This window comes from Amphiprion ocellaris, chromosome 6 (assembly GCF_022539595.1).
Source record: "Amphiprion ocellaris isolate individual 3 ecotype Okinawa chromosome 6, ASM2253959v1, whole genome shotgun sequence".
Taxonomy (NCBI): Eukaryota; Metazoa; Chordata; class Actinopteri; family Pomacentridae; genus Amphiprion; species Amphiprion ocellaris.
Window position 1 is genome coordinate 11,380,528 of NC_072771.1, and position 13,010 is coordinate 11,393,537.

Consider the following 13,010-nt stretch of genomic DNA (forward strand, 5'->3'; position numbering starts at 1 on the left):
AACTGAATTTAACTCAATATTTGAAATTGTATTGCTTAACGTGAATAATTTAAAAAAAAAAATTCCAGAGTTAGAATTTGTTGTATTCAGTGTTCCAAGAAATTTAAATCTATCACCAAATGTTGCAGTTTGAAACTGAACTCTGCTGCTCTGAAACTAGTTAATTAAATTAAAATCTCTACCTTTTCATAATTCAAATTCAGTTAATGAAACGTGTCACACTCTGTGGCACACATCCAGGTCACAGAGGATGAGTAATTGATCACAAAGCCACAGAGCTCGATCGGCTGATCAGTGCCTGCAGTATATAAACACAGAGGACATCTCCTCCTCCTCCTGGTGCTATACAGACTGAAGCTGCTGGTGGTGTCGTGGTATGAAGGTCTGAACTGACTAAACTATCATTACAGTTTTTAAGGTAAATTGAATTCGTCTTTTTCTAGTCAGCTATTATCTAGGACAACAAGCAGGCTAAAGTTAGCTCTGTGAAGTCAGTTGTAGTGATTTTAAATATTTTAGATGATGATAAGCATCTGAATTAATTTGTTTACAGAAATTTTTGGCTGTGCTTGGACTGGAATTAAAAACCAGTAGTGAAGCACAGATATTAGTTCTGCATCACTGGATGAAGAATCTTGAGAAGAGAGGTGAACTGCTGAAAAGTCTTCTGATGAAGATGATACTGAGAAGTGAAGTACAAATGGTCTCATTCTCCAGTGGATTACAATATTCAAAGAGTAACAAATGAGATAATAAATGAAGTACAAATCAAAACCAGCATAAATCAAACAACAGAGACCATGAGCCCCAAAGGTTTTTGCAGGTAGGAACGAAAACCCAATGGGAAAAAGTTTCCTACTACCCCCTAATAATTTTGGACATAGATGGATTATCCCAAATTGGAGCTGCGTAACAGCTCATTACTCTGTTTACCTACAGGAGCTTCACCTTAAACAGGCAACAAGGTGTGTGGAAAAGACCCAGAGGTCTTTTCCACACACCTTGTTGCCTGCATTGTGATATAGGGGATCTTTTTTAAACTTGAAAAAATGTAGGGAAAAAGAGAAAACATACACTATGAGTATTACCACATGTGATTCTGACAATAAGGCATACTTTGTGATGATTACAAATTAGTAAAAACGTGCACAATTCAGATTAAACATGGATCAAAGGATTACAAGACACATACAAGCCTATAATTTATAATACTATCAGCTATTATAAAATTCAATACTATTGATCATGATATGTTGAACTGCTTAATCAAACAAAACCTATTATCGTTAATATCGATCAATCATATGACAAACGATTCAACAATATAATCACAGTATCATATCAAGTTGTTTCCATTCATAATTCACTTCATTGTCAAAAACTGTGAACTCTATATCCTCCAACCAACTATCAACGTCCTCTCCATCTCTATCATAAACTGAATTAATGCATTAAATGGAGGAACCCATTGATCCATCTCAAGTTCATCACTTACATTATTAATCACAATTTGAGGTGCTTGATAAACAAGTGCTTGGCAGGGCTGTGCAGAGACCTTTGGAGGGGCAGGTGCTCAAAGTTAAAAGGAGACACATGGAGCAAGAATTTGAAACACCATACAGAAACATACCTCATAATAGAAGATGCAGCAGTGGTGCCTGTGGTTGAGACTCAGTACTACTGATCAGAAGGTCATTGGATCAAACCCCAACCTGTGATGCAGTGTATTTGTACAAGTTATTATTCTGAAGTTGAATTTCGATCACCATTTCGATCACCATTAGACACTGGAATGTTTAATTGTGGCTACTCTTCCTGGAGTCCTTGCTTTTTAATTTCATACCTTTTCAAGACATAGAGTCTTGCTCCAAGGTGCTGCCCTTTATTATTCGTAGTGCTAATAATAAAGTTTAAAAAAAAAAATAAATAGAAATAGAAATCATGTATTTAAATGTATTTGTGTATTTGTACTTTTATTCAGTTTGACTTTGCGCAAGACAGCAAGGTTATAAAAGTTATATATTTTATATTTATGCATATCATATTTAATTTGTCTATATATATACAAATGTTATAAACAAGTACTGATTTCTTTAAATGACAGGCTGAGAAAATCACAATTCAAATTCTTCTAAATGTTATTGTTATTGTATTGTCCAAAATTATGTGAAAATGCATGTACATAGTTTCAGTGAAATAACCTAACCTATGCCTCATTGCCTCCAGAAACACAGGAAACACACACTGCAACTCAGTGACAGTAAAATAATACATCTCTCTGATGCACTTTGCCAATGACAAAAGAAACATACAGAAACATAAAGAAGGCTAGCATACTTTATCCTATCAGCACGCTGTGTGTGGTAAACTCGCGGCGATATTGGATGAGAGGTGTGTGCAGAGTCAGACGCACACACAGGATGCTCACTTCACTTAGTCATCTTGCAAAAATACACCGTGCACAAACGAATCCCGCTGCAAAAGCTCTTCACCAGACCATCAGTTGTTGAAGTAGTCCCTCGAGTCTCCGGTTTCTAGACGAGCGGCGCTAGCACTGAGCCACTGAGCTACAGGGCACGTCTGGACACCTCAGGGCAGTGAGGGACATCTACGTGGATCATGTGACTGACCGAGGGTAGATCTGAATTATTATTATTATTTTAGTTTTATTTATTATTTTGGAGATAAATGACTTTGACACACACACACACACACACACACACACACACACACACACACACACACACACACACACACACATTTACAAATAAAAACAAAATTAAATAGAATTACAAAAAGAACTTTGACAAAAGGGCACTTTGTACATCAAGTACCTTTTTAACCTATTTGATAAATATGCCTTCATATTTATCAAATTTCAAGTCATTCTGAAGAAGAAATTTGTTTGAAAACATGAAGTTCACTTTAGTGCAACCTCCATGATTTTTATGCCCTTAAAATGCTGTTCGCGAGCTGAACTGCATATTTTGGTCAAATATGTTGTCCCGGCAATTCCTTTAAAATAAACCAACGTAAACATCATTTGCCTTCATATTTATGACATTTCCAGTCATTCTGAAGAAGAAATTTGTTTGAAAACATGAAGTTCACTTTAGTGAAACCTCCATGATTTTTATGCCCTTAAAATGCTGTTCGTGCGCTGAACTGTACATTTTGGTCAAATATGTCTCCGCAATTTCTTTAATATAAACCAACGTAAACATCATTTGCCTTCATATTTCTCACATTTCCAGTAACTGAAGAAGAAATTTGTAAACATGAAGTATACGTCACTGCAGCCTTCATGGTTAAAAGGAGACACATGCTGACACATGCTGAAATGCACATTTATGTCAAATATGTTTTCCCCGCAATTCCGTCTAAAGTAATCGATTTAAACATCATTTGCCTTAATGTTTATCACATTTCCAGTCATTCTGAAGAAGAAATTTATTTGAAAACATGAAGAACACGTCACATCAACCTCCATGATTTTTATGCCCTTAAAATGCTGTTCGTGAGCTGAAATGCACATTTTGGTCAAATATGTTGTCCCCACAATTCCTTCAAAACAAATCAATCATTTACCTTCATATTTTTCACATTTCAAGTCATTCTGAAGAAGAAATTTGTGTGTGAACATGAAGTTGACATTCCTGCAGCCTTCATGATTTTTATACGCTTCAACTGCTGTGCCTGAGCTGAAATGCATACTTTGGTAAGATATCTTGTCCCCGCAATTCTTTCAACCCAAATCAAATTAAACATCACTTGCCTTCATATTTATCACATTTCAAGTCATTCTGAAGAAGAAATTTGTTTAAAAACATGAAATACACGTCACTGCAACCTTCATGATTTTTATGCGTTTTAAATGATATTACTGAGTTGAAATGCACGTATTAGTAAAATATGTTTCCCCCACAATTCCTTGAAAACAAAGCAATTTAAACATCAACTGCCTTCATATTTATCACATTTCCAGTCATTCTGAAGAAGTAATTTGTTTGAAAACATGAAGTACACGTCACTGCAGCCTTCATGATTTTTATGCCTTAAAATGCTGTTCGCGAGCTGAAATGCACATTTTGGTCAAATATGTTTTCCCCGCAATTCCGTCAAAACAAATCAACGTAAACCTAATTTGCCTTCATATTTATGAGATTTCCAGTCATTCTGAAGAAGAAATTTGTTTGAAAACATGAAATACGCGTAACTGCAACCCCCATGATTTTTTTGCCCTTAAAATGCTGTTCGTGAGCTGAAATGCACATTTTGGTCAAATTTGTTGTCCCGGCAATTCCTTTAAAACAAACCAACGTAAACATCATTTGCCTTCATATTTATGACATTTCCAGTCACTCTGAAGAAGAAATTTGTTTGAAAACATGAAGTTCACTTTAGTGCAAGCTCCATAATTTTTATGCCCTTAAAATGCTGTTCGCGAGCTGAACTGCACATTTTGGTCAAATATGTTGTCCCGGCAATTCCTTTAAAATAAACCAAGGTAAACATCATTTGCCTTCATACTTATCACATTTCCAGTCATTCTGAAGAAGAAATTTGTGTGTCAACATGAAGTTGACATTCCTGCAGCCTTCATGATTTTTATGCCCTTAAAATGCTGTTCGTGAGTTGAAATGCACATTTTGGTGAAATATGTTGTCCCCTCAATTCCGTCAAAACAGATCAACTTAAACATCATTTGCCTTCATATTTATGACATTTCAAGTCTTTATGAATAACAAATTTGTTTGAAAACATGAAGTTGACGTTACTGCAGCCATCAGGATTTTTATGCCCCTAAAATGCTGTTCGTGCGCTGAACTGTACATTTTGGTCAAATATGTCTCCGCAATTCCTTTAAAATAAACCAACGTAAAAATCATTTGCCTTAATATTTATCACATTTCAAGACTTTATAAAGAAGAAATTTGTTTGAAAACATGAATTACACGTCACTGCAGCCTTCATGATTTTTTTGCCCTTAAAATGCTGTTTGTGAGCTGAAATGCACATTTTGGTCAAATATGTTGTCCCCACAATTCCTTCAAAACAGATCAATCATTTGCCTTCATATTTTTCACATTTCAAGTCATTCTGAAGAAGAAATTTGTGTGTGAACATGAAGTTGACATTCCTGCAGCCTTCATGATTTTTATACGCTTCAACTGCTGTGCCTGAGCTGAAATGCATACTTTGGTAAAATATCTTGTCCCCGCAATTCCTTCAATCCAAATCAAATTAAACATCATTTGTCTTCATATTTATCACATTTCCAGTCATTCTGAAGAAGAAATTTATTTGAAAACATGAAGTACGCGTCACTGCAACCCCCATGATTTTTATGCCCTTAAAATGCTGTTCGTGAGTTGAAATGCACATTTTGGTCAAATATGTTGTCCCGGTAATTCCTTTAAAATAAACCAACGTAAACATCATCTGCCTTCATATTTATGACATTTCCAGTCATTCTGAAGAAGAAATTAGTTTGAAAACATGAAGTTCACTTTAGTGCAATCTCCATGATTTTTTTGCCCTTAAAATGCTGTTCGCGAGCTGAACTGCACATTTTGGTCAAATATGTTGTCCCGGTAATTCCTTTAAAATAAACCAACGTAAACATCATTTGCCTTCATATTTATGACATTTCCAGTCATTCTGAAGAAGAAATTTGTGTGTGAACATGAAGTTGACATTCCTGCAGCCTTCATGATTTTTGTACGCTTCAACTGCTGTGCCTGAGCTGAAATGCATACTTTGGTAAGATATCTTGTCCCCGCAATTCCTTTAAAATGAATGAACTTAAACATCATTTGCCTTCATATTTATCACTCTTCCAGTCATTCTGAAGAAGAAATTTGTTTGAAAACATGAAGTTCACTTTAGTGAAACCTCCATGATTTTCATGCCCTTAAAATGCTGTTCGTGCGCTGAACTGTACATTTTGGTCAAATATGTCTCCGCAATTCCTTTAAAATAAACCAACGTAAAAATCATTTGCCTTAATATTTATTACATTTCAAGACTTTATAAAGAAGAAATTTGTTTGAAAACATGAATTACACGTCACTGCAGCCTTCATGATTTTTTTGCCCTTAAAATGCTGTTTGTGAGCTGAAATACACATTTTGGTCAAATATGTTGTCCCCACTATTCCTTCAAAACAGATCAATCATTTGCCTTCATATTTTTCACATTTCAAGTCATTCTGAAGAAGAAATTTGTGTGTGAACATGAAGTTGACATTCCTGCAGCCTTCATGATTTTTATACGCTTCAACTGCTGTGCCTGAGCTGAAATGCATACTTTGGTAAGATATCTTGTCCCCGCAATTCTTTCAACCCAAATCAAATTAAACATAACTTGCCTTCATATTTATCACATTTCAAGTCATTCTGAAGAAGAAATTTGTTTAAAAACATGAAATACACGTCACTGCAACCTTCATGATTTTTATGCGTTTTAAATGATATTACTGAGCTGAAATGCACGTATTAGTAAAATATGTTGTCTCCGCAATTCCTTGAAAACAAATCAACTCAAACTTCATTTGCCTTCATATTTATGATATTTCCAGTCATTCTGAAGAAGAAATTTGTTTGAAAACATGAAGTTCACTTTTGTGCAACCTCCATGATTTTTATGCCCTTAAAATGCTGTTCGCGAGCTGAACTGCACATTTTGGTCAAATATGTTGTCCCGGATATTCCTTTAAAATAAACCAACGTAAACATCATTTGCCTTCATATTTATGACATTTCCAGTCATTCTGAAGAAGAAATTTGTTTGAAAACAAGAAATACGCGTCACTGCAACCCCCATGATTTTTATGCCCTTAAAATGCTTTTCGTGAGCTGAAATGCACATTTTGGTCAAATATGTTGTCCCCGCAATTCTTTCAACCCAAATCAAGTTAAACATGACTTGCCTTCATATTTATCACTCTTCCAGTCATTCTGAAGAAGAAATTTGTTTAAAAACATGAAATACACGTCACTGCAACCTTCATGATTTTTATGCGTTTTAAATGATATTACTGAGTTGAAATGCACGTATTAGTAAAATATGTTGTCCCCGCAATTCCTTCAAAACAAATCAACTCAAACATCATTTTCCTTCATATTTATGACATTTCCAGTCATTCTGAAGAAGAAATTTGTTTGAAAACATGAAGTTGACTGCAGCCATCAGGATTTTTAGACGCTGAAAATGCTATTCCTGAGTTGAAATGTACATTCTGGTAAAATATGTTGTTCCCGCAATTCCTTTAAAATAAATGAACTTAAACATCATTTGCCTTCATATTTATCACATTTCAAGTCATTCTGAAGAAGAAATTTGTTCAAAAACATGAAATACACGTCACTGCAACCTTCATGATTTTTATGCGTTTTAAATGATATTACTGAGTTGAAATGCACGTATTAGTAAAATATGTTTCCCCCACAATTCCTTCAAAACAAAGCAATTTAAACATCAATTGCCTTCATATTTATCACATTTCCAGTCATTCTGAAGAAGTAATTTGTTTGAAAACATGAAGTACACGTCACTGCAGCCTTCATGATTTTTATGCCTTAAAATGCTGTTCGCGAGCTGAAATGCACATTTTGGTCAAATATGTTTTCCCCGCAATTCCGTCAAAACAAATCAACGTAAACCTAATTTGCCTTCATATTTATGACATTTCCAGTCATTCTGAAGAAGAAATTTGTTTGAAAACATGAAATACGCGTCACTGCAACCCCCATGATTTTTTTGCTCTTAAAATGCTGTTCGTGAGCTGAAATGCACATTTTGGTCAAATATGTTGTCCCCGCAATTCTTTCAACCCAAATCAAGTTAAACATGACTTGCCTTCATATTTATCACATTTGAAGTCATTCTGAAGGAGAAATTTGTTTGAAAACATGAAGTTGATGTTACTGCAGCCATCAGGATTTTTAGACGCTGAAAATGCTATTCCTGAGTTGAAATGTACATTCTGGTAAAGTATGTTGTCCCCGCAATTCCTTTACAATAAATCAACGTAACCATCATTTGCCTTCATATTTATCACATTTCAAGTCATTCTGAAGAAGAAATTTGTTTAAAAACATGAAATACACGTCACTACAGCCTTCATGATTTTTATGCCCATAAAATGCTGTTCGCAAACTGAAATGTACATTCTGGTAAAATATGTTGTCCCCGCAATTCCTTTAAAACAAATCAACTTCAACATCATTTGGCTTCATATTTTTCACATTTCAAGTCATTCTGAAGAAGAAATTTGTTTAAAAACATGAAATACACGTCACTGCAGCCTTCACGATTTTTATACCCTTGAAATGCTGTTCGTAAGGTGAAATGCACATTTTGGTCAAATATGTTGTCCCGGCAATTCCTTTAAAATAAACCAACGTAAACATCATTTGCCTTCATACTTATCACATTTCCAGTCATGCTGAAGAAGAAATTTGTTTGAAAACATGAAGTACGCGTCACTGCAACCCCCATGATTTTTATGCCCTTATAATGCTGTTCGTGAGTTGAAATGCACATTTTGTTCAAATATGTTGTCCCCACAATTCCTTCAAAACAAATCAATTTAAACATCATTTGCCTTCATATTTATCAAATTTCAACTCATTCTGAAGAAGAAATTTGTGTGTCAACATGAAGTTGACATTCCTTCAGCCTTCATGATTTTTATACGCTTCAAATGCTGTGCCTGAGCTGAAATGCATACTTTGGTAAAATATGTTGTCCCCACAATTCCTTCAAAACAAATCAATTTAAACATCATTTGAATTCATATTTATGACATTTCCAGTCATTCTGAAGAAGAAATTTGTTTGAAAACAAGAAATACGCGTCACTGCAACCCCCATGATTTTTATGCCCTTAAAATGCTGTTCCTGAGCTGAAATGCACATTTTGGTCAAATATGTTGTCCCCGCAATTCCTTCAAAACAAATCAACTCAAACATCATTTTCCTTCATATTTATGACATTTCCAGTCATTCAATCATTCTGAAGAAGAAAATTGTTTGAAAACATGAAGTTCACTTTAGTGCAAGCTCCAGGATTTTTATGCCCTTAAAATGCTATTCGCGAGATGAACTGCACATTTTGGTCAAATATGTTGTCCCGGCAATTCCTTTAAAATAAACCAACGTAAACATCATTTGCCTTCATATTTATGACATTTCCAGTCATTCTGAAGAAGAAATTTGTTTGAAAACATGAAGTACACGTCATTGCAGCCTTCATGATTTATATGCTATTTAAATGCTGAAATTCACCTTTTGGTTAAATATGTTGTCCCCGCAATTCCTTCAAAACAAATATACTCAAACATCATTTCCTTCATATTGATGACATTTCCAGTCATTCTGAAGAAGAAATTTGTTTGAAAACATGAAGTTGACTGCAGCCATCAGGATTTTTAGAGGCTGAAAATGCTATTCCTGAGTTGAAATGTACATTCTGGTAAAATATGTTGTCCCCGCAATTCCTTTAAAATAAATGAACTTAAACATCATTTGCCTTCATATTTGTCACTCTTCCAGTCATTCTGAACAAGAAATTTGTTTAAAAACATGAAATACACGTCACTGCAACCTTCATGATTTTTATGCGTTTTAAATGATATTACTGAGTTGAAATGCACGTATTAGTAAAATATGTTGTCTCCGCAATTCCTTGAAAACAAATCAACTCAAACTTCATTTGCCTTCATATTTATGATATTTCCAGTCATTCTGAAGAAGAAATTTGTTTGAAAACATGAAGTTCACTTTAGTGCAACCTCCATGAATTTTATGCCCTTAAACTGCTGTTCGCGAGCTGAACTGCACATTTTGGTCAAATATGTTGTCCCGGCAATTCCTTTAAAATAAACCAACGTAAACATCATTTGCCTTCATATTTATGACATTTCCAGTCATTCTGAAGAAGAAATTTGTTTGAAAACAAGAAATACGCGTCACTGCAACCCCCATGATTTTTATGCCCTTAAAATGCTTTTCGTGAGCTGAAATGCACATTTTGGTCAAATATGTTGTCCCCGCAATTCTTTCAACCCAAATCAAGTTAAACATGACTTGCCTTCATATTTATCACCCTTCCAGTCATTCTGAAGAAGAAATTTGTTTGAAAACATGAAGTTCACTTTAGTGCAAACTCCAGGATTTTTATGCCCTTAAAATGCTATTCGCGAGTTGTACTGCACATTTTGGTCAAATATGTTGTCCCGGCAATTCCTTTAAAATAAACCAACGTAAACATCATTTGCCTTCATATTTATGACATTTCCAGTCATTCTGAAGAAGAAATTTGTTTGAAAACATGAAGTACACGTCATTGCAGCCTTCATGATTTATAAGCGTTTTAAATGCTGAAATTCACCTTTTGGTTAAATATGTTGTCCCCGCAATTCCTTCAAAACAAATCAACTCAAACATCATTTTCCTTCATATTTATGACATTTCCAGTCATTCTGAAGAAGAAATTTGTTTGAAAACATGAAGTTGACTGCAGCCATCAGGATTTTTAGAGGCTGAAAATGCTATTCCTGAGTTGAAATGTACATTCTGGTAAAATATGTTGTCCCCGCAATTCCTTTAAAATAAACGAACTTAAACATCATTTGCCTTCATATTTATGACATTTCCAGTCATTCTGAAGAAGAAATTTGTTTGAAAACATGAAGTTCTCTTTAGTGCAACCTCCATAATTTTTATGCCCTTAAAATGGTGTTCGCGAGCTGAACTGCTCATTTTGGTCAAATATGTTGTCCCGGCAATTACTTTAAAATAAACCAAAGTAAACATCATTTGCCTTCATACTTATCACATTTCCAGTCATTCTGAAGAAGAAATTTGTGTGTCAACATGAAGTTGACATTCCTGCAGCCTTCATGATTTTTATACGCTTCAACTGCTGTGCCTGAGTTGAAATGCATACTTTGGTAAAATATGTTGTCCCCGCAATTCCTTCAATCCAAATCAAATTAAACATCATTTGTCTTCATATTTATCACATTTCAAGTCATTCTGAAGAAGAAATTTGTTTAAAAACATGAAATACACGTCACTGCAACCTTATATAAAGTGATGTCATTTAAGGTCCATTGACAGTCCATCATAATTTAATCATTGGTACGATCGTGAAACAGGTAATAAACGGCTTCGTATGTGGTCTTTATAAGTCTCTAATTTCAAACCCTGAAGAAACCCTGGTAAAATATCCACTATCCTCTAAATGAGGCAAACAAAATAAGGTCACATCATTCTGTTCTCCAGATTCATTGCAGATAAATCTAACCTCTGCATAGGAATTAAGAATGAACTCTTGTCCTCTTTGAGGAAACAGTCATGACCTCTTTGTTTTATGGACTCATGAGCACCGTTTTTTGAAATGAGTTAGGCGCTTTTATAGATCTGACGGTTAAACATAAACCAGGTGGAGGCTGCAGATCTGTGCCAGTAGCATCGATAAAAGTTACTCAGCTGAGTGAGCGAATCTAAAGTGACCTTAATGAAGCAGCTCTGGTTACAGAGATGGTTTAGTCTAAGAGAGCAGGCAGGATTTAGGATGAAGGATTTATGATTACCTGTGACTGAGAGACATGAGAGGTAACTCTGAATGTCTCCAGCTGTGACCTACTTTTATTAGACTCTGCTGCAGATGTTTACAAACCTAAAATCTCTCTGGATGCTACTGTAAATGTTATTAAAAAAAATATTCTTGCACTGGAAATGTAAATGCAAATATCAGTTTGAGCACCTTGTGTGTGCAAAAACTGTCATTTGAATGCAAATATGTTTGATATACTCTGTTTTGGAGCTCACTAGTTTCTGTAAGGATCATTATTGTTTGATGGAAATAAAATCTTTCTTTTACTTTCTCATTATAATAAACTGTGCACTGAATTTAAATGCTGTATCTATATGAATTTAGAGGCAGCTTGTCTTAATTTCCTTCTCCAATGGTTAATTTAAATGCCTCTTCACTGACCACATATGCAATAACAATATCTGATTACTACAAAGCAAAGAATTGCACAGATCTCAATTAACAAAAGCACAACAGAAAACATAATGGAACTAATTTTCTTCTGAATGTTGTAAATTACTCTTGTATTTTTAGAATATTTATATAAAAATGTTTTTAAATACAGTATTCATGTTTTTATTGTTATAACAGACTAAATTTGCAATTCTGAGTAGAGTTCATGTATCTTTGTATCACTGCACAGTTTTTCTAAACAGATAAATGTCAATCTATTTCACTAAAATCACATGCCTTTTGAGCATCTTTTCTTCACCTTTATTGACGGTAATAATCCAATTAACCACTAATATAAAAATAATAAGTAAAAAATAACCCTGTATGTTGCTGTAGCCTGGAGGCCCCACTTTATAACTCTGAACATGTGGAATTTTAATTCTAATTTACTCCAGTTAAGGAGTATGATCTTTTATCCTGACTTTTGTCTAAAGGGAAACTTTTAGGAATGTTTCTTACTACACTGAAAAATGTGACATTTTAAAGTATAAACAGCAACTCTTTAATATTTGGACATAATTCCTTGAGAGTAAAATTTGTGACAGGTTGCTAAGGTTAGGAGGTCTTCTTTCCTCTTTTTTTTTTTTTTTTTTAACCCCCTTACATGACATTATGGCCGTCTTACTGACTGTTTGAACTTCTTTTAAGAGCTCCTGGCAAAAAGGTTTTTTGTGGAACTAAAATGACTTTTGTACGGCACCAATGTGAAGAAGTTCTGGTTCCAGTTAGAACCTTTGTGTTTCTTGGATGAACTGAAGTCTCCTCAGACGTTTCTCTGCAGAGTTTGGTTGCTGTGCAGAAGTTTGACCTGCAGGTGTCGCTGTGACTCCAAACTTGATGCCAATATGCCCTTAAATTAATTTCTTTACAAAATAAATGTGATTCGCCATCCTTGGTCACACACTTTAGAGCATAAATGTGAAATAAACATGAAAAAATAAAGATGGACAGTT